Source organism: Lampetra fluviatilis, chromosome 3 (assembly GCF_964198595.1).
Source record: "Lampetra fluviatilis chromosome 3, kcLamFluv1.1, whole genome shotgun sequence".
Lineage (NCBI taxonomy): Eukaryota > Metazoa > Chordata > Hyperoartia > Petromyzontiformes > Petromyzontidae > Lampetra > Lampetra fluviatilis.
In genome coordinates this window covers 21,553,557-21,573,966 of record NC_136277.1, presented here as the reverse complement: position 1 = coordinate 21,573,966, position 20,410 = coordinate 21,553,557, and the positions used below count along the sequence as shown (strand labels likewise).

At 46.0% G+C, this 20,410-nt stretch overlaps 1 protein-coding gene across 5 annotated transcripts in view; it reads left to right on the top strand.

Annotated features, from left to right (window-relative positions):
• The first annotated feature begins 424 nt into the window (after positions 1-424).
• LOC144954508 (talin-2-like) overlaps positions 425-20,410 on the top strand; it is a 230,513-nt gene continuing 210,527 nt past the window's right edge. For 3 of the 5 annotated variants that reach the window (XM_078885003.1, XM_078884993.1, XM_078884999.1), the window contains exon 1: positions 426-641. The gene's annotated coding sequence lies outside the window, so the exon portion shown is untranslated. Of the gene's footprint in view, positions 642-20,410 lie in introns of all 5 variants that reach the window. The other 2 variants (XM_078884986.1, XM_078884982.1) reach the window with 1 other exon arrangement.

Below are 20,410 nucleotides of genomic sequence, written 5' to 3'. Positions count from 1 at the left end.
ACATGGGAGGTCCTGGACCCAGAGGGGGGGTGTGATTCTGAAGTCAAGAGGGCGTGGTCCTAGGGCCAGGGGGCGTGTCCACGAGGCCGGGAAGGCGTGGTTCCCGCCTGAGGGGGCGTGGCCACGAGGCCGGGAAGGCGTGGTTCCCGCCCGAGGGGGCGTGGCCACGAAGCCGGGAAGGCGTGGCTCCTGCCTAAGGGCCGTGGCCACGTGGGCGGGAAGGCGTGGCTCCTGTCTGAGGGGGCGTGGCCACGAGGCCGGGAAGGCGTGGTTCCTGACTGAGGGGGCGTGGTCACATGCGTGTGGGGGGAGTGCACTTGGCGAGGGGCGTGGTCATTTGTGGAGGGGCGTGGATATACACTAGGGGCGTGGCCTCGTACTCAGGGGGCGTGGTTATGTGCAAGGGGGGAGGGGGGTGGGCGTGCCCCGGGCAGCCTCGCGGGCTATGGGGCTGCGGGCACGGGCAGAGTGGGCAGAGCGGAGCGCGCATCCCACCACCTCCTCCTCCTCCACCTCCTCCTCCTCCCAGCGTGTGAGAGCGATCGGAGCACACAGAGCCACGGGACAGCACCGCTCGCCTCGTCTCCCCCCTCCAGCCACGGAGCAGCGGCAGCAGCCAGCGAGCCCCCCCCCTCTCCGTGGTAGGAAGATTCGTCCGCACGTTGCTCCTACACCCCCCCCCCCCCCGGACGGAGGTCTGCAACGTTCTCGCGTCCGTCCGTGCTGAGATGCGTGCGCATGTTGCTCGGTACCTCTGTAGTGTTGTTACTTCAACCCAAACGTGCCCACAGCATGATGCCCGGCGTGAGCTCTCCCTCTCTCTCTCTAGACGTCGCTGTGTGTAAGTTGTATTGCGTCGTGTTTAATGACTCGTCCCCGCCAAAGGAACGTGGAATTTCCATCTCTGGCACAGGGACGGGATGACTGCTTAGCAGCAACGCCGCATGATAATTCGAGTATGGAGAAACGCCGCTAATCAGATTTCAGAATATGTTTACACGTGAATATTTATTCCAGCTGCGCGTAAATTGTACACGGTTCTTGGACGATGTGTGTCATATGTTACCTGTGCTGTCACACACGTGCGCTATAGTGCAACAACATGCACAACACAATGTATGTACACCGTGTGTGTGTGTCAGTCTGTAGTACGTACGATGGTGCTGTCAGTGCACGTCTGTGCCGTATACTTCACGTGCCCTGTACTTCTACATTCGCATGTGCTTGTGATCGGACATGCGGTGTAGATGCGCGTTGTACTTTCCATCAAGCCATGAATCTTCCGTCCGCACTGCTTGCAGCGCTGGGCTAGAACACCAACAATGCGACAACATAGCGGAGGAGTTGTCGCGCTGCCTTTTAATTGTTGCTTCCATAACAAAAATGCATCTGTTTCCATTTAGAGTTCTAGATTTGAAGCTTTCGTGACTGCAAGGATTCATACTCTAAGTTCTTTCGGTAAAGTCACGTAGGTAAAAAATGAAATGAAAATTAATAAAAAATAAAACAATAAAAATCACGACGTTTCGGAGGCAACACAAGTCTCCGTCATCAGGTGGGACCGTCACAGCCAGATTTGCTGCATCATTTAGAGTATTTGACTGCTTACTTTTTGGTTATTTCCGTAAAGTCACGTAGGTATATTACCGAAAGAACCAAATAGGATGGATTCATGCAGTCACCAAAGCTTCCAATCAAGATATTTGACTGCTCTTATTTTTTTCCACGTGATAAGCCGCTTCGTTGAGCTGTCATTTGTGGCCAGGTTGCTTCTGAAAAAGAGCTACGCAGATCAGTGGACCTTGCCTGGTATAATAAAACATAGTTGTATAGTTTATGCCAGACTGATAGAGCCGTATGATTACTTACTAATGTTTTCTCTTGCTCTGACTTTATTAAAGAAAACCCAGGCAGCTCACTCAAACAAAACTAAAATAGATGTCAGATTGTTTTTCTCTTTCTCAAACGTTGGGTGGATGAGTGAGTACGTATTGGATATCTTTTTGTAGCAACCAGGGAGACTATTTGTGGATGCTTTTTGTTTTGCCAAACAAGCTGTGGGTGGTTCCGTTAATAATTTTGACACTCGGAATGAAGCTTAACACTGCTGTGCTGCATTGTACCGTAGGCGTTCAACATTTGACACCACTTGATAGTTTGAAATACGTAATAATAATAATGCAATATATAAAGGGGCCACGGTGGTGAGATGTTAACTACCTTGCCTGTTGTACAGGAGGTAGTGGGTTCGATCCCAACCTTATTTGGAGTTTGCTTGTCTCTCTCCCTGTGGTCGCATGGATTTTTTCGGGTCCTCCGGTTTTCCCCTCCACATTTAGAAATATGTATTGAGAGTATTTGATTGCTATACATTTCCACATGATTAGGGGCCGTCCATAAATGACGTCACGCGATTTTGGCCGATTTTTTACCCCCCCTCCCCCCTCGTCACACGGCGTCACAAAAAGTCAGACCCCCTCAAATGTGACGTCACAAAGCTCTGCCCCCCCCCCAAAACCATATTTCCATTTTGAAAATAAAACATGCTTCAAATCACTTGCAACTATTGTCATTGTAGTGCGTGTTTAACGTGGTGCTGCACTCTGATGTTGTAGGAGAAAACATTTATTAAAAAGGAGGCGTTCGAAAACTTACATTTAGCATAAAATCCACTTGAAAATATTCAGCGTCTAACTAAAACTGCAGATGTTCAGAATACTATATTGAAATTATCTTATAATTATAAAATATTAAAAGTAATTATAACTAAAAAAATACTTGAAACTTTCTAGTAGAAGGAAGCAAAATAGAGAGTACAATTATAACAATCACATATTCATTTCACAGAATGAAAAGCCATGGTAGAATCATTAGAATAAAAATGTTTAATAACAATAATTATTTTTTTGTACAAAATTTATTCTTCTCCATTCTCCCATGGAGAGGCCAAATGCTCCTTCATGGAATAAATAAAGGTGACCTTAGTAAATTGAAATAATCAAATAGTTAATAATGAAAATTTATCAAAATTTGTGTTGTTATAACCGGTCTATTTAATGAATATTAATTTAAAGTTGCGCATATTTATGTGACGTCACATTTCTCAAACCCCCCCTCCCCCCCTCGTCATACATCGTCACAAAGGTCTGACCCCCCCTCCCCCCCTAGGTGCGTGACGTCATTTATGGACGGCCCCTAAGCCACTTCGTTGAGCTATCAGTTGTGGCTTAATCGCTTCTGGAAACGAGCTATGTAGCTCAGTGCGCCTTACCTGGTCAAATAAAAAATAGTTAATAGTTGTTAGTTTAATATATAATTATGATAATACATGGTAACAATACATTAGAGTATCATTGGTGTTGGCCTAAACTTCCCAATACGGGTCCCACTTGGAAAACACTTTCTGGACACAGTTTGACTTTAGTGGGTAAATAAGTAATAAATCATTATTAGGGCGGTACATTTATAATTTGCAGCTCCAGTAGCTGGAATCTGCGTGAGACCAGAAGCAATGGCATTTACTTGGAAGTCTTAATCGAGCAGTAGATTGACCATTTATTATTATTTAGTCTTTAAGAATGCATCATGAGCATCATCAATCCACTGCTGGATGAAGGCCTCCACAATTTTCCACCTAATTTATTGGCATATTATGATCATTAAGTTGGAATGTGTCGTTCATGTATTCACAGAAATTGAAATAAACATGAAGACATTAATAAATAAACTAATAGCAGCCTAATGAACACGACTATCGTGATAATTGTGGTAATGGTATCAAACGTAATTCGTATTTGCATCATAATTACCAGCACCGCTTACATTGTATTTCGTTACAATACGAGTCACTGCGGCAGATTTTAATTATAGTCTACCCCAAGGAGGCACACCTGTTCACCTAAAGCTAAAGGAAGATCTCATTGCATTTGTAATCCCCAGCCCAGCTCCCTCTCTCGCACTCCTTCTGACCTTACTCCGCCTGGACCGAGTGGCGAGGCTGATTGGATGAGGCTTGCAGATGGATAGGTGGCAGGCAAGGTTGTTTGGTGGGCAGGTTATGGGTGGGTAGGTTGGTTGGGCGTACTTGTGGGTGGGCAGGCTAGGCTGGGTAGATGAAGGCTGGACAGGTTTGCTGGATGTGTGGGTGGCTGCCCGCTAGCTGGAGTGTTGCTGGCGTGTATCTGGGTACAGTAACGGGTCAGACTCTCATCTCGGCGAGCCATCTGCGTGGGACAGACGTGAGCACTCCCATCTCACCACGACTGTGTGCATGCCCGTCACCGCACTGTGGGGCGTGATTGTGTTCCAGAGGCAGCAGCTGTTGCCTCTAGCTGACTGGCACTAAAGCGACCTGCTTTTTTTTTACATTGCCTCAACAATTTTTCTGTGTGAGCAGGAGTGTTTAAAAAAAAAAAATTGGATTAGTCTTTTAGTGAATCCTGGGATGCACTTCTTTCCCCCCTCTTCCACTTTTTGGAGAGGGGTGGGGGGGGGAAGGACAAATATAATGACATCAAAAACGTAATAAAGTCCAAATGTTCGCATATTGAAACGACCAGTGAGTAGTGCTCATCTGACTGGCCAGTCCTTGACAGTTGTTGACATTGTTACATTGCTTTGGCAGAGACTAGTATCTCTGAAGGATAATCCACTGGTGACGTTCTGCAATTCGGTACTCTTTTTAATAATCCACATAAAGACGATTGGTTTTGTTGACCTCTCGAACTGCGATTTGGAATGGCAACCCTTTAATTGAGAGCTGTGTGTTAAAACCGAATAGAACAGGACTAACGGATCGTTTAAGCGACCGAATATTCTTAATAATCATCAGTTTGACGGGCAGGGCTTGGGGATGTCATCAGTAGCATCAGCCAATTACATTTATTGCAATATCTAGTTGATTAATCGACTATTCGTCCCGCTCTAATTCCAAAGTACCATCCCAAATATTGAACTAGATTTTATTAACTCTAGTAAAATGTGTGCAGTTGTACCAGAAGTTATATCTCAAACTCTTGGAATCGGCATGAACTAGAGGCAATAAAATTAACATGGAGAAACCTTACGCCGGCAGTCGATTAAGAAGGGAATAATACTTTTGTCGTATAAATAATTCACTACTGTATTTATCAGCGATATAAGGTGGATAGTTTCTTATGATTTGGAATTAACACAGATTAATTTTTTTGCAAAGAAATAGTTTAAAAGTTATTATAGTACCGTTTGTTTATTTTAGTTGCAGTTTTGGTGCAATAAACACACTTCAGCATTCCAATTACTAAGTAAACACAAGTGAGGTATTCACAGTGGTAAAAATACCAAATTGCTGATGCCAGCCACTATATATAATATCTTGAAACAACCATAATCGTAATTCTGCAATCTTAATAAGACAAGAATGTCTTTGTTTCAACGCGAACATTCACCATATGTACAACAACTGCACAAAAACACAGTCTTAATATAGTAACGTCAAGTAACAAAAGCTGCAATTAATATCGGACCTTTCTTTGCCAGTATCAAAATATGAAAATAGGTTTTACCTTTTTTGGCAATAAAATAGAAAGGGCAAAACTTATTCTTATAAAAAGCTGCAATTGCGTACAAAAAAAATCCAGTTTAAAATCTACCAGTCATTCCACACTGCCTGTTTTTTTCTCTCTCATAATACTTCATACAGTGCTATGCTCATGGGAATTGAGTTATGTCTGACGTGAAATGTGTTCCTTATTGCACCCATTATTCCACCTGTGGCTTTAAAAACTAGCCACTGCCATTAACGTCTGATGCTGCTGCTAATGCTCTGTTATCTCACACAAAACTTGGCACGTCATCCAATTAACATCTATTCACATGGCGTGTCCAGGGGACACCAGCGCATTAGTTATCAACGCCCCCAACGAAGCGGTGACCATTTGTGAGCAGACGTCAAAAAAGAGCAACGAGTCATGTGCTGCTTTCCAGCCATAGCCTGGAATGTAGAGGCCAGGAGGCCCCTCTGGGTGCTGGCTTGTGCTCTGGGCGTGGGCTTTTTTCTCTCCTTGAGTTATAACGGAGCGCAGCAACATCTGGAGTCGTTCAGAGACTGAGCCATTCATTGGGTGTGGTGGCGTTGCCGCAAGGCGGGTGGAGAAGGGCTTCTCCGTGGAGGGAAGGGAGGGGAGGGCATCCTGGATTTTGAGTTTGTTGGCAGTGTTGTGAGCTGAAACCATCTGCAGCTCCTAAGGCCCGGTGAGAAAGGGAAAAAAATCTATTCGTTGTCAAAGCAACATTCTATTCCTGTTTTAAAGACCATGGACTTCTAGCACGTTTATGTAACGTACAGTAAGGACATCGTTGCAGATTTCAGTGTTATAATTGTAGTGAGTTCAACTGAGTCGCAGACGTACTCTTGGAGGCAACACATTTATTTAACACCAACACACGGGCTAACTGCCCCTTAACAGAATAACAACCTATGGTGGTGACCACCAGGCTAACCACACTAATCACAACGTGACTGGTGTAGTTAACCAGGTGGTGAACACCAGGCTAACTACACTAATCACAACATAACTAGTGTAGTTAACCAGGTGGTGAACACCAGGCTAACTACACTAATTACAACATAACTAGTGTAGTTAGCCAGGTGGTGAACACCAGGCTAACCACACTAATCACAACGTGACTGGTGTAGTTAACCAGGTGGTGAACACCAGGCTAACTACACTAATCACAACATAACTAGTGTAGTTAACCAGGTGGTGAACACCAGGCTAACTACACTAATTACAACATAACTAGTGTAGTTAGCCAGGTGGTGAACACCAGGCTAACTACACTAATCACAACATAACTAGTGTAGTTAACCAGGTGGTGAACACCAGGCTAACTACACTAATCACAACATAACTAGTGTAGTTAACCAGGTGGTGAACACCAGGCTAACTACACTAATCACAACATAACTAGTGTAGTTAACCAGGTGGTGAACACCAGGCTAACCACACTACTTACAACATAACTAGTGTAGTTAGCCAGGTGGTGAACACCAGGCTAACTACACTAATTACAACATAACTAGTGTAGTTAACCAGGTGGCGACCACCAGGCTAACCACACTAATCACAACGTGACTGGAGTAGTTAACCAGGTGGTGACCACCAGGCTAACTACACTAATTACAACGTAACTGCTACTACGGACCGGGACCACAACTCGGGTCCAGGTCCACGTGTTGGAGACTCGGAGAAGGTAGAACGTAGACGAAGGTTTCTTCAAGATGAACAACAACGCCGGTCCCTCTGGAGGACCCGGCTTATATTCTCTGGGCGTGGCTGGCTCTGCCCTTGGCCACGACCACCTTTCAGAATCCTGCAGCAGGATCTGGCCCCCGACCACGTGACCACCCCTAGCCCCCACTTGGGGCCCCTTTGTAGACTTAACTGGTCACGTGTCCTCTCATGTCAACCAGAGTGCCATGGCCTTTAGTAACCTCATTCCTACGGCCGGCACTCCCACACCCTATCCTGTAGGGCCAAGCGTGGTGCCATCCAGCGCCATCAATCAGCGCTCACAGAGCCCCTCTAGGGCTGGTACTACACCCTCACCGTGTGGTATCCGCGATGTCGTTATACCGTACGCCGTGCCTCTCTTGGGCCGGCATTACACAGTGACATCCCGCGATGTCACTACATAATGATAACAGTACTGTCATTCGCAGATGCTTTTTATGTACTAATAGATGTGGGTGTGTTTTTTATTATTAAGTTTGTAACGGCTATCTCTGCATTTGCATTGTGAAACCGTTCACTGTACAGTCCGCCTAAGAGGCCATTAATCAATTTTTCGACTGGAGACATCTGGCATCAACAAAAAGGAATGCACAACATCACAGATGACCTCTTCACTGGACAGCAGCTGATATTTTACAGAACACAACCCAGTGTTTAAGTAGCTTTTGAAATTCTTCAAAGAGAAGGCTTTTTTAAAGTAGTGAACTGTAGGCATTTGTACCCAATTTGCTTTTGACATCTTATGGTCCCCAGGAAACCTTTGGCAGCCAATATGCCTTCATGCAAAACCATAGTATTACCCCAATAAGCATATGGATAATCCCCAAAAGCTGCTTACTTATCGAAGGCTGAAGTCCGTCGCGGCACAAATGCAGGGTTGTCTTCAATCTGTCAGTGATTTTTTTTTGACAAGTGTCTGAAAGAATTGAGTACTTGAATGGCATTAACAATTGACAGCACTTTGCAATGTTGAACTTCTTCCTCGGCAGTGGATTGCATTCGCTCGCCCTGCATTCACACGACTCAAGGTATCCACCACGGGCGGCAGATGGGATTTGCAAATAGCGTATTTTACACCGGCCTAAATCAGCAATTATGTTGGATATTTCTGGCCGATGATGATGTTGTTGCTGCTTGTCGTGGGCATAGATTGTATTTATAATTGGACTATAATTGGCTTTGTGTAATCACTATGTGGATACAAAAATATCCTCATCCTTTAAATTGAGTGCTCAAATGTTAATTTTAGAAACTTCAAGCTGATGAAAAGCTCTTGGTGTGTGAGTTTTTTTTCTTACCTTTGTAATATTTCAAAAATGTGTTTCAGTGATATAATTTAGCGTTCTTATTTTTTTTCTCACTGCGACATAAGCGCTGCATATATAGTCAGTATAAAACTATTGTAAGAGAAGAGAAAATAAAATACGATTTGAACAAAACAGTCATGCAGGCCAGCTCAAGGTATATCTCCCAGTACTCTTTGTTAGTTGCTTTAGTTTGACACGATGAGTCTTGGGTGTTTCCGTTTAGCATCAAAAGAAATGAGTTTTCAATTTAGAAATTAAAAGTGCATATTCCCAGTGGCTTCCTTATACAGGACGAAAGAGCATTCCAGATGTCCGTAGAAGTTCATCTAAATGCGCGTGATGCAGTGACTGCCTTTGTTCTGACCAGTTGCTTGTTTTCTCCATTTCTCGAATGAACAGTACTTTATATGAATAGTAAAAAAAATGGCAATTCATAAAGAGTGTTTAGTCAGAGTTGTTTGATTTTGCTAAGAGTTACAAATCGACTTTGCGGTAATAGCTGTCACTTGTGCAATGGCAAAATAACTAAATATTAACGATTTTCAGCCCGGCGACAATCCACTGCTGGATGAAGATAATGATGGTTGTTTACCAATATTTTAGCACGCCAGTGAGCGCAGGCGTTGGTGAGGAGGGCTGTACTCGTGACCACTTTGGAAAACCCTCTCCCATGGACTTTAGCCTTGGCAGGAATCGAACTCGGGTCGTCGAGATTATAGCACAGTGTGGTAATCACTGTGCCGCTACCATGCATCATGGTAATTCTCATAAAAGATCGACGGAATAAAATGCAACTGGTGGTAGTAAGATCCCCCAGTGACAGAAACTAATAAAGAACAGATATGACAAGACATAGTACAAACTCGGTCATTTATCATATTGCAGAGCACTACGTTGGAAATATTCTCTAAGCGTATACTAGTACAGTACAAAAAATTGCTGCATCGTCACTATAAAATGCTGATTTAAAAAAAATACGCGCATATGTTTCCAATCGGGGGAGGGTCGTTCAAAATTACATCCAAATATCTGGGCAAGAGTGTGCCCACGTAGTAGGGGCCAAGCGGCTGTGGTTTTCGTTTTAGGTTTTGCGAGAACAAAAGCGCGTGGGCCGCCGCGCACACAGCGAGACTCCGCGCTGACTTGGAATGTCACGGGGGGCACTGCTCCCCCCAGCCCCGCTCCCCCCCATCCCCGCTCCCCCCAGCCCCCGCTCCCCCCAGCCCCGCTCCCCCCCATCCCCGCTCCCCCCAGCCCCCGCTCCCCCCAGCCCCCGCTCCCCCCAGCCCCCGCTCCCCCCAGCCCCCGCTCCCCCCAGCCCCCGCTCCCCCCAGCCCCCGCTCCCCCCAGCCCCCGCTCCCCCCAGCCCCCGCTCCCCCCAGCCCCGCTCACCCCCAGCCCCGCTCCCCCCCATCCCCGCTCCCCCCCATCCCCGCTCCCCCCAGCCCCCGCTCCCCCCAGCCCCCGCTCCCCCCCAGCCCCCGCTCCCCCCCAGCCCCCGCTCCCCCCCAGCCCCGCTCCCCCCCAGCCCCCGCTCCCCCCAGTCTCGCTCCCCCCAGCCCCGCTCCCCCCAGCCCCGCTCCCCCCAGCCCCGCTCCCCCCAGCCCCGCTCCCCCCAGCCCCCGCTACCCTCAGCCCCGCTCCCCCCAACCCCCGCTCCCCACAGCCCCCCACCCCCCCCAGCCCCGCTCCCCCCCAGCCCCGCTCCCCCCCAGCCCCGCTCCCCCCCAGCCCCGCTCCCCCCCAGCCCCGCTCCCCCCAGCCCCGCTCCCCCTAGCCCCGTTCTCCGCCACCGCCGCATGCTGCTGGCATCTGCGGCGGCTGATTGCTTCGCTTGCTGCGCTTCACCTTTCGCCACCTCTTAGCAGCCCTCCCTTGTGCGAAGTGTTTTGCTTCGGGGAATTCTTAGTGGCTGCTTTATTGTAATCATCCAGCCAGCCAGGTGGCGCTTTGGCAGACCCCCTCCATACCCACCGCCGTCTCGCTGTTCGAAGCTCCCGAGTGCAAATCCCCCGGCTCCTGGGCACGATTTGTTCCATCAACCTTGCTGGGTCGATAAATTGGCTACCGCTCAAAGTCTGCAGTTGTCGTGCTATGGGAGTGACTCGTCTTCAACAGAGTAAACTGGAACTTGTGCTTTTTTCGCCATTCGCTCGGGATTAACCCCCAGGGTTAGGCACAACCATGCCAATTTTAGTATATGGACATCACCATGACTCTTAAAAGCTTTACTATACTTTACCCATAGAAGCATCACTCAGTGTTAAGACTCATTGCTACCCATTTCAATGAACACTAAGGAGACGATGAGCTCAACCTAAGCCCTAATTAATCAAGACCGAGTGGTAGTAGTCATTGTCTTGACTATGGAAAGAATGTTAGGCCAAGTTAAACCCTGGCCAGGATTTGAACTCTCACAAGGTTATAACCATAGCGCCACGTGGCAAGTTATAGAATGCTAAGTCTGAATGCTTATAAATATCTTCCGCAAACAATAAAACAACAGCTAGAATGTGCAGTAGGTAGACCAATCGGTATGCAAATTAAATTCTAGGCATTGGATTCACATGTATTAGCTTTCACCATGAACGGCATTTAGAATGATTGCAGATGTCACTTTGTTTCAAGTTAAATGGTGTTCACGTAAAATAAATAAATACATTTTCCCTGCCTATCATTTACACGCGCAGCGTTGATACGCACGGTAATTATAATCGAGTAGAAATGTTTACGATTGTTTTTGTTTTCTGTTTTTTTTTCTGTCCTTGATTCTCAGCATGCACACCGGCTGAGCTTTCGTTCCCTGTATTTCAAGTGTCTGTTTTTACAATGATGCAGCAACATGTCAGTAATGAACCCACAATTCATGTTTATGTTTGCTTTCTTTTTCTCTTCCTCTTAAGTATTTTTTAAATTCACAATTCATTGGCATTACGTTTTAATCCCTGCTGGCCTTGAAAAGGCATTCTTTATACAAATCCAATCTGAAAATCTCATTAGCAAGTGGAATTAACACACTAAAATGCTTTATTCGTGCATTTAATTATAGGTCTATATGCCTTCACTCAACAGTGACAGTCCTATGGAGAGACTGACTTTTGTCATAGGAATATGGAATTTCCACCACTGGGTCAGGTCACTAAGCAGAAATTAGTACCAACCCCATGCTCGTTTGAGCGCAGATACTTGATGTTATGATGCCTTGGCTGTTGCATAGAAGGCATTTTTCAAGAAGTAATTTACAAACTTTTTGTTCAACACTGTAATATAGAACGTAAGACGCATTTCTAAACGGATTGAAGGCACGGTGTTGTATGTATGTTAAACTTTTTTCGCACCACACGTAGCCAACTGGGCTAATCGGAGGTGCGGATTACTTGGTGGTCATTGCACTGTCACTTAGCCAGCTCCTATGGGAGCTAATAGTTTCAATCCATTATCTCTGGTAATTCTGAATTTACATCTCTTAAGCACTCCCCCACTGAGAAGCGTGGACAGTAAAGACCAAGTGACATAACCTTGCAAGAGTAGGCATCTGCTTGCTGGTGTTGTGTGGTCATGTACTCATGTTATCAAACCTATAACGACAATGGCCTGAGCCGATTCTCAAACGTGATTTGGTGTTGAGTTGAGAAACTTACCAGCGTGCCATGCATCGAACTCCACGACTCGATAACATGCTTTCTGGCTGCACCATCACAGTGGGTCTGTCCAACTTGAGTCATTCCGAGATGTGCAGTACTGTGGTTTTGTTCCAGGTATTATGAACAAGCGGCAGATACATTTTCATCATGGTGGTCCTAAGATGTAAACTTGAATTGGGAAAACCTGGGTTGTAATCTCACATTTCAGGACCATGTGGCTCTCTGATCGTACTACCCACCTAAATGTTACCCTAATAATTATAATAATTGAGAAATCAAACTTTTCTCCCATACTACTGCTCCATTGATCAGGCCCTCATTCATTGGTCTCTAACTTGTGAAATAAACTGAATGAGCATCTATTAACACAACACACTGCACGAGTATTCTTGTTTGCAGAAAATCGATTACATCATCCACAGTGGAACGCCAGGCAGAACGTTTTTAGTCCTAAAAGATGAGAGAAAAAAAGGTACGTGTTGTTTGTTTGTGACTGATGAGAAATCGAGTGTTGTGCTGCATTCTTCGAAAATTGCTGAAATTGAACAAGGACCACTTTGACTTTATTTGAACATTCCACATTCTCTGTGAAAACGGAAACTGCACTATTTCACGTTGACTAAGTGAAATGTTGTGTTTGATATCGGTGGGCGGATAAATATTATTCATATGTAGCTTTGAAGGCTTTACCGCACCTCCGATGAGCATGGCTAAATACGGTGCGAAAGAAGTTCAATATACATACGTACCGAAAATGCTACTTATTCAAAGTTTGTGTCTTTTCACACTATGTTCGAAAAGTCATTCGTACACAAAGGCAGTCAATGGGCATTCCTCCAAAACATATAATTGCCAGTGACGGGCATGACATCTTTGTGGGAATACGAGCTACCATTGACCACTCAACCACTCTCCCACTTTGCCAACTCACGCAACCCAAGGAAGCACTTAAACTGTGGCAACCAACTACCCATTTTCACTATGGGCTGTCCCCCCCCTACCCCTGCCAATTCATATTTTTTTTTCGTCTCCCTGTTGCACGCAGCTTGGTCAGCAAGAATTTCTGGCCGGAAACATGTGCGTAGTGTTAGGGGGGGGGGAGCAGGGGGAGCAGGAGGGAGGGAGGGAGGCATTTGGGGGTAGGAGCTTGGCGTTCATTTGCGTGCACTCACTGGCGAGCGCGCTGGGAATTGAAGAATGCCGAGCGTGAGGAAGGCCATGGCCGTCTTTGTGTCTGGCGACCGACCTTTGTGGGATGGCCCGGAAAACTTCACAGCGATGCTCGCGCAAGGCATTTTTCAACTCGAGAAACTGCATTTTGTTGTTGTTGTAATATCCTTGCAAGCGCTTGACCGAGTCCACGTTGGACAGCGGTGTAGTTTTGTAGTTTTGACCTGGCCGTGCTTTTGGGCTACTTTACACCGCCTCATTAAATTTTAACCCCCTGGGCATCTTACCGAGTCCATGCGGCGTGCAATCTCCACCGCTTTTTTACTGCCTGCATGGCACAGGCACATAAGTTAAAAGGTAAATGTCTACCTACAGATTTGAGAATATAATATTGGCGTGCAGGGTGCGCCGAAAAGCTCGCGATTGATGTTTGTTTTTGGACACGGAGCAAAGAGAGTTGAGTTTTATTTCACGCCCGCTGCTTGGGGTATGGCTGAGCAGGTACTTATTTCAGGCCGAGTCAAACTCTGCGAATGCCCTGACCGGTTATGGACATGCCGATTGAAGGACTTTAAAATGGCCCTGGTGTGGGGGAGGTTGAAATCTGAAACCACGCGTCCTTGAGAACGTCACATATGGCCTAACATTGGATGAAATGTGGTGCAGTTTTTAGCCCTGCCGCAAACTAAGAATGTAACGGTTATTGTCGAGTGAAGTTAAATTGTTAATTACTTGATTGAAATGAAGTCCATGAAATTAAATCGTAATTTTTTTTTTTTTAAACACATACAGTTCCATTTTAGTCAAAGTCAAGTTTGTGTTAGCGTGCTCATTTGAACACGGGTGCAGCGCTCATCTCCATTGGCAGCCCAAAGTCTGCGTTGTAAATTCCACATTCTAATGACGAGGGCCAGCATATCTGTTGGACAACCACTGTAAACTCACAACAAATTAATTCTCACATGAACGACCACGAAAGGGGTGATGGGTTGAGTGAAAACCCTGTCTGGGATTTGAACCCGCAGTATTGTAGTTATGAGTTGAGTGTTTTCATCCGCAGTGCCTCTCCCTGGCATATTTAATTTGACTATGAAAATATTTACCTATCACACTTCAAATCGCAGCTGCTGTGCATGCTGTTGGCTGTATTACAAGACTTGTTTTTATCTCTTTCTCTGGATGTAAGATTGTCGCACGCAGCATGATGCGATGTCCAGGGAGGACTCGTGCTGCCAAGGAAGAGAGATCAATGTCGATGCCTGTTTAAGTTTTCCCTGCAGAGCATAGCCGCAGTAATATGGTCCCACCAGCTCATACACCACACACTTTGAGTTGTGTGCTGCTGCTGGTCTCTTCAGCAATGAACGCCGTACGCGTCCGTGCATTACATACGAGGGGGTCATTAATGGTATTGAGAAAGAGGATCAAGTATTAGAAACATTTACACCACCCTATGAATATTGTTTTCAAGTCCCGATGCGCTCTACTGCTGCTGTGTTTGTCGAGGTGGTAACGTCATTGTTCAGACGAGCCTTGGGCGGTGCTCATCTCTATGCCCGCTTCTGTGGTAAAATATAAAGGTGTAGCCCTACAATTGCTCGTCTCGTGCCACTGCTGGCAGAAGGGCCTCTTTCTAGTAGCGATAAAACCACTCGAGGCCTTCTCTTGCACGTTGACGTGATGTCTTTGAAAAAGAGGGAGTAATGACACTTTACCCCAGCACATGTGGCTTGCCGGTCAGCTAACTGTGATGCAGAGGTCGCAAATGGGTTTTGATTCCTTACCCGTACCCGTACCCGGCCGCACCAGGGTCGCAAACGGGTACCCGTACCCGTACCCAGCCGTACCCGTACCCTACCCGTACCCGGCCGGGTACGGGTAGAGTACGGGTATCGGGTACCTGATTGCGACCTCTGGGATGAAGCCATGTTGCAGGTGCGGGTGGGTTGATTCTAGGAACTTGAATTATGAGAAGAGACAAGACGTTGGGAAATGAGTGACAAACAGTTACTCACCAGTGACTCACGGTCTACCCGTACCCGGCCGCACCAGGGTCGCAAACGGGTACCCGTACCCGGCCGGGTACGGGTAGCCGGGTATCGGGTAGGGTACGGGTATCGGGTACCCGGTTGCGACCTCTGCTGTGATGCCACCCAATTATACTGTTGGGTGGATACAGGCGGTACGGTGGGTGGGTGGTGATTGCCCATTGCTTTAACTGCCACACCGAGAAATGGAATTGAACCGGCGACGTCTAGATTATAAGTTTCATTGTGCCTACACCACGGCAACACCCTGTCAGCATATTAACTGTCTATTATTGCGCTCAACTCACTCTGAAGGTAAAAACGAATTCGTTATGTATGCATGTGCATTTTTGTTGCATCTCTAAGGTTACTCAGAAGTCAGGATTCTTGAAGAGTAACAGCGAGAGCAGTGTGTGCGTGTTTTTTTCCCCCAAACCCCACGGGTGCACATGCAAAACAAGGCCTGCTTGTGCATGCACTGCAATGTTGGCTGACCTCACTCCAAGGTACTCTCTGAAACATGCGGCATTGTTCACATTTGGAGTGCCGATTTGTTTAATATAAACTCAATTTGCCGCCAGGCGGAGTGTTTTGGCATCCTTCGCATATAATCAGTCAATATCAAAGTGACGCCTTCCTCATAAGTAGCGTAGTGCCATGTTCATCGTTGTTGGTGGTCCTTGGCCACTCAAGGATGGCTCAGTCTTAATAAAGAACAATGACTTCTCACAAACTGGGACTTATTTTTTTTTGTCCCCGTAGGAGTTGATGGGCAAATTTGGGTTCCAACCTGGGATCCAAAATTCTTGCTTGAACGGAGATCTCAACATAACCACGGTTACCACCACCTTGTCAGATTTGTATGTAGAGTAATAAAGTTTACTGAAAATTAGAACGGAGCACCATGTTTATACGATATTTCATTCTTTGCCTTTAAGTAACGAACAAGTATAAATATGGAGCGTGGTTGAGAAGCCAGGGCTGCAGTTTATAAATATGGACTGTTGATTTAATACAGCCACTGACTGGCCAGGCTTGCAGCGAGGGACCGATCCAGCATTAAAAAGGTGTGGACCATCAATTAATAAAAAAAAATGTATATGTATATTTTTTTTATTAAAGAACCCAGAATACAAAATGTCTGGGCTCACTGCCCTACCCACGCCGCTGTAGGGGTAACGATCGGGGAGCAGCATTACAAAGCGTGCACGTTTAAAACAATAATCACGCACGGATCCGTTCACTGCCACGGTCCTCTTGGTTGAACAAACGCCTTGGATCACAGCGCAACTGCGTTGGCGACCGTCTGCCGGCAGTGAAAATGGCACATGCCCGTACCGTGGGCCAGGACATTGATGTCCCACAAAGCGGTAGGCATTTTTATCAACCTCAGAGTGATGATGTTGATAGACTGGTTTGACCCCTGAATGAAATTGGAAACTAGCGACGGCCGTTTGATTGCAACATCAAGTGGCTCTGCCAAGACCCGCACCTCACCCCAGTCCCACTCCGCCAGATTTTCCATTATATTCTTTACGCTCATTGAAAGGTTTGGTCTCCACGAAGTGTGGGCTGCATGCGCGCTCTCTAATGCTGGTTAGCCGTTCGAAATGACATGCAAGGCAAGAGAACTAATGAAGTAAGTGAGATGAAGGCCAGTGCGCTTCGAACCGTTCCCAAGTGGGTGCTTGGGAGCGCAGCTACTTGCCGGCTGTTTGCGCCCACGTGCAATGCTTTTCCGCATTGCAGTTTTTTTTTAAGGGTTAACAATACATTTTAAAAACATATATATATAACGCTTATATATAAGCGGCATCTGGTCCAACACCATGTGAGACTAGGCTCTAAGGAAAGCTGTCTCGGGTGTGGACCAATCAACTTCAAGGACAGTGCATACATTATCAGAGTTATGTTTTTTGTTTGCATTATGACTGCAGGTATTGTGGTCTATGCAAACATGACTCCTTGTAAAAAAAAAAGATGTCAGTTTTGTTGCCAGATAAAAGGGTAAAATCCAATTATCATATTTTTTTACTGGCAATTGAGGTTCCAATGGTATATAACGCTTGTCAATGTAATCTCATCATTTTTTTGAGAATCCAGGTTTTTTTTGTTTTCCCTCTCTGCCGGTGGCCGATTGTGCACGCCGCGTGTCTTTTGATTTGCGGCGTTTGCTCGAGATTTGTTTTTGCTGTAAGCAGGGAGCGCGCATCGCACCGCGGCGGCGGCGGCTGTGGCAGAAGCGCCCAATGTTCACTAATTGTGCCATGCGACTCCTGGCCGGTTTCCAGGTCAAATTAGCATCAGTCGTGGAGACAAAGAGGCTCCCAGGAGCAAGAAGGGGGAGGGGTCGAACAACAACAAAAAAACAAAAGCAATGCAGGGAGCTGAGGCTGGCAGCAGAGGCACGCGTTGTTTTTTTGTCAGTTCGGCGGGCGATTACACTGTTTGCTCAGCGAGAGTGGCATGTTTTCACCCGCCTCCTTGTTAGGAGACATAAAAAAAAGCCACGGGTGGCAAGTGCAAGGGGCCTCTGTCTGTCGTTCGTTCAGGAAAAATGCAGCTTCGTCGGCAGATCTTAAGAGTGATGTCAGTGACAAAGCAAAGGACCGGGCTGGGGAGCTGGGCAGAAGATTGTGCTTTTTTATTTTTGTTTTGTTTTATTTTACTTTCATTACTTTTTAATGTTTTACCTACGTGACTTTACCGAAAAAACCTGAGAATATGAATCATTGCAGTCACGAAAGCTTCAAATCTAGAAAGATTGTGCTAATTGCTCGTAACAAGCTAAATAAATAAGTGCAGTCAAATGCTACAATGTAGGCATGTTTTTTAGGCCGTGGCCCTTTGCAACGTGCTGGAAATTGCACGTTGCGTCTGAAACACCCTCCGCTACATAAAGAAGGGGCATGTCAACCTGAGTTGTGATTCGTTGTTCTTTTCTTTATAAAGTGGAAATAAAAGTTGCTAGGAAGGTGAGGGGGGGTATCTTGGTGGTGTTTTTCTCTGGGGCAGCACGCTCCTTCATGCTAACGACTCATAAGTCAAAATCCTGACATGCGAGCCATGTGTATCCACGTCTCACGGAGGGGGGGGGGGTGTGGTGGTGGCGGTGGGAGGGTGTTTTGGGCATCGTCAGTTTTTTTGGTTAATATGCACATGTTTATATTAGGATGATTTGTTGGTGAATATTAATGCAACATTTAACATTTATGCGGAGGGATACTCTTGAGCTGTCGAGTATCTTGGGTTAATTTCGGATAGCTTAATTAAATATGTAGTTGAACGTCATGATATAATTCTCACCAAAATTGAACACGACTGCGATTAACACAATAATTATGATTTGTTTATCCAGTCACGAACGCGTTGAGGTGCAATCTGTTCATCACATCGCCGACCACTGCCCTATTATGCACTTACACGGGAGGTACGAACGCTGAATGTCAGACGGCTCCTGATGCAATCAAATGGATTTCCAGATTCTACATGAAGTCATTATATTTTGTCAGTTGCATTTCACATCCCAAACGGAAGAAGGGTCCAGCCTGAGCCCTTGGCTGTGGGAAGGGGTTGACTCGGCCCATCATCTGCTGAAGTCAATAAAATGAGGACCGTTGTGTGGGAAGTTAATGGTTATTAATACAATGGAGAGATTCGCCTACGCCATCGGACTGTGGAATTTACGACACTAACTCGGGGTCCACCAACAGATGTGTACTGCCATAATTCTCATGAACAGAAGAAGAGACACTGACTTTTTTCCTTGACTCACAAAAACGTGTCCTGTATTTATGTTTTGCTCAATTATTGTATTTATTGGTTTTACGCATGTAAGATTAAAGCAAACGGCTGTTTTCTTACGGCATTTCATAGGTGCAGCTGAATAAATGCACTTTTCAAGAGGCAAGAGTTTTAGTGGACGAATAAATTCAGGTCATAAACGGTTGTGGCCCATAACCATTTTCATGTAAAATATTCCTCGCGAGGCTGGCATGAATGTTGAAACGTTTGGGGTCCGGGGATTAAAATTTTCCCAAAGTTTTGTCACGGTGGAACGCAGGGAGGGTGGCAGGAAACTGTGATTGCTGGAATTTCCTGCCGAACAGCATGGGTTTTCACTCTTCACGAGGGTACGGTGCGGTGGGAGCCACAGCTTCGAGCATTTTCCATCACTGCCAATATTGAAACATTTTTTTGCCTCTCATCTTCAGAGACCGGCAGCTCATTACCTCCAGCTGTATAGACACTGCGCTGCATGCATCTCCTAAAATAGCTTGACAAATGCATAAGTGCATGAAGCAGCATCATCATCATCATCATAATCCTCGTTGCCCGACGACTATTCATTACTGAAAGATGTTTGTCTCCCGTTTTCATTATAAAGCAACCATCGCCCCCCCCCCCCCACCAAAGTCGTACAAGAGTAAGAAATGCATGGGCAATCTAACAAAAAGCGTTTGTGCTTCACTGCGAAAGTTTTTTTTTTGAGAGGGCGGTGTTCTGATCTGGATGAAACCACTTACAATCGAGAGAACTAACATCTTTTGGCAGCCCACTGCCTCACTGCCATCTGTGCATCGCAAAGCACAGATAGCGCATTACAGCGTGAACAACAATGCTCGTTTGGACAAGGTGAAGAGGGAGAAGATGGGATTGTGCAGATCATGCCTCATCCACCCGTTGGAGCGAATGGATTCAATTTGCGGACGCGGTTGTCGTAGCGAGACAGCGCTAACGCTCAGCTCGAGTAATTCTACGGCGCATATACATGACATGCATTATCCAGCAGCGAATTGATAATTCGTGCTCTATATTGTTACATGTTTATAATGGATTAAACTGACCTCTGCAGCCACTAGAGGCATTGCCCTGAATTCGGAGTTAAAATGGAAATTTATTCTCTAAATAAATCGCAACCCTAAATCTGCATGGGGGTAAATGATTGAATATTAATCGTATATATATGTTTATGTTCATGTAACTTA